The sequence below is a fragment of the Leptonychotes weddellii genome, unplaced genomic scaffold, assembly GCF_054177405.1.
Source record: "Leptonychotes weddellii isolate Sample4059 unplaced genomic scaffold, ASM5417740v2 HiC_scaffold_24525, whole genome shotgun sequence".
NCBI classification, from domain to species: domain Eukaryota; kingdom Metazoa; phylum Chordata; class Mammalia; order Carnivora; family Phocidae; genus Leptonychotes; species Leptonychotes weddellii.
Genome location: NW_027835981.1, coordinates 1 through 2,295, shown reverse-complemented (window position 1 = coordinate 2,295; position 2,295 = coordinate 1). Strand labels below are relative to the sequence as shown.

The 2,295-nt window shown below is 37.1% G+C and overlaps 1 non-coding gene across 1 annotated transcript; it reads right to left on the bottom strand.

The window, feature by feature from the left end:
- Nucleotides 1-542: 542 nt before the first annotated feature.
- Nucleotides 543-648, bottom strand: LOC115944039 (U6 spliceosomal RNA). The gene has a single exon (XR_004078611.2). It is a non-coding gene; the product is annotated as a U6 spliceosomal RNA (small nuclear RNA).
- Nucleotides 649-2,295: the final 1,647 nt, after the last annotated feature.

Here is a 2,295-nt window from a genome sequence, read left to right as displayed (position 1 = left end):
AGGAGAAAAGAAAGACCCTGGGGTAAAAAAAATACAATCAAAGAAATAATGGTTATTTTCTTTTTCCAAATTTAAGGAAACTATCAACCCACAGACACAAAAAGCTCAACAAATCCCAAAGAAGATAAGCACACAGAAAACTACAACTACACTTAGACATATCATCACCAAGCTGCTGCAAATGAAAGAGAAATTCTTAACTGTATCTAAAGAAAGAGGGGCGCCTGGGTGGCTCAGTCGTTAAGCGTCTGCCTTCAGCTCAGGTCGTGATCCCAGAGTCCTGGGATCGAGCCCCTCATCGGGCTCCCTGTTCGGCGGGAAGCCTGCTTCTCCCTCTCCCACTCCCCCTGCTTGTGTTCCCTCTCTTGCTGTGTCTCTCTCTGTCAAATAAATAAATAAAATCTTTAAAAAAAAAGAAAGAAGACACAGTACATACAGCAAAATAGTGATAACAAAAACTGCTGGTTTCTCATGGGAAACAAAGCCAACCTGTGCTTAGAGAAAAGAAAAAAAAAAAAGTCAACCCAGAATCCTTTTTTTTTTTTAATATGGAACACTCCACAAATTTGCGTGTCATCCTTCTTTAGGGGCTGTGCTAATCTCTGTATTGTTCCAATTTTAGTATATTCTGCTGCTGAAGTGAGCAAACAACCTAGAATTCTTTACCTAGCATTTTTTTTTTCCTTTTAAAAATGAAGGTGAAATAAATGTACTTCTAGAAAAACAAATACAACAAGAAAACAAATAAAAACAGAATACAAAGTCCTGCAATATAAGAAAGGTTAAAAGAAGTTCTTCAGGCCAAAGGGAATAGCACAAAAGTGAGGAGAGGGATAAATGGGAGTGTGCACTGCTGTAAGGTTCTCATACGTGAAGAAGTGTATTAATTCAAAGTACATTGATAGGTTAAGAATGTATATGGTATCCCTAGGTTCTGGGGCCAAGAACAAAAATAAACAAAACAAAGAGGCATAGTTAGAAAGCCAACAGAGGATATAAAGTGGAATACCTAAAAATATTTGACTAATTTAAAGGCAGGGAAAGAGAAAAATAAAGATAGATGGGATAAATAAAAATGAACAGCTAGACAATGGACATAAAGCCAACTATAGCAACAATTACATTAAAAGATGGAATAACACTCCAAGTAAACATTAAGTATAAATAGACTAAATGCTCCAATTAGAAGGCAGAAATTATCAGATTGGACCCAACTGTGTTGTCTAGGAAAAAAATGTACTTTTAAGTATAAAAACACATACAGGCAAAAAGTAAAAGGATGGGGAAAGATATTGATGAAAGTCTAGTCATAAAAGAACTGGAATGACTATCTTCATAGTAGACAAAGTAGACTTCAAAACAAGGATTATTTAAATAAGAACATTTTATAATGATAAAAGAGTCACTTTGACAAGAAGACATAATGTTCCTAAATGTGTACACATCTATCAAAGAACTGCAAAACACACGAAGCAAAAGTTAGAAGTACAAAAGAGAAAAATAAATACAAAATTAGAGTTAAAGATATTAACAGTCTTTTTAAAAATAACTGACGGGGGGCGCCTGGGTGGCTCAGTCGTTAAGCATCTGCCTTTGGTTCAGGTCATGATCCCAGGGTCCTGGGATCGAGCCCTGCATCGGGTTCCCTGCTCCGCAGGAAGCCTGCTTCTCCCTCTTCCACTCCCCCTGCTTGTGTTCCCTCTCTCACTGCATCTCTCTCTGTCAAATAAATAAAATCTTTAAAATAAATAAATAAATAAATAACTGACATAATAGTTTGGCTATGCATTATTGTGCAACATACCAGTGACTAGAACGGAGGTCTCCTGACAGTTAATGCAGAGTTCTTACCATATGTGTCATTATGTATGCTCTCTCTGAAAGAAAAGAAAAAATTAGATCTCTCAGGTTTGGGAAGATCTTTATAAGTTTGTAGAGGCAAAAACCACAAAGGAAAATTTTGGCAGATTTTACATTTAAAAAAATTTGTACCTTGGGGCACCTGGGTGGCTCAGTTGGTTAAATGTCCAACTCTTGATTTCGGGTCAGGTTATGATCTCAGCACCTTGAAATCGAGACCCACGTTGGGCTCCACACTGGGCGTGGAGCCTGCTTAAGATTCTCTGTCTCCCTCTCCCTCTACTCCTCACCCCCCCAAGAGAAAAAGTAAACCTCAAAAATTACCCTTAAGAAAATGGAAAAGTAAGGAAAATAAGAGTAAGAATAAACTATTTGGGACTACATCAAAATAAAAAGCTTTTGCACAGTGAAAGAAACCATCAACAAAATGAAAAG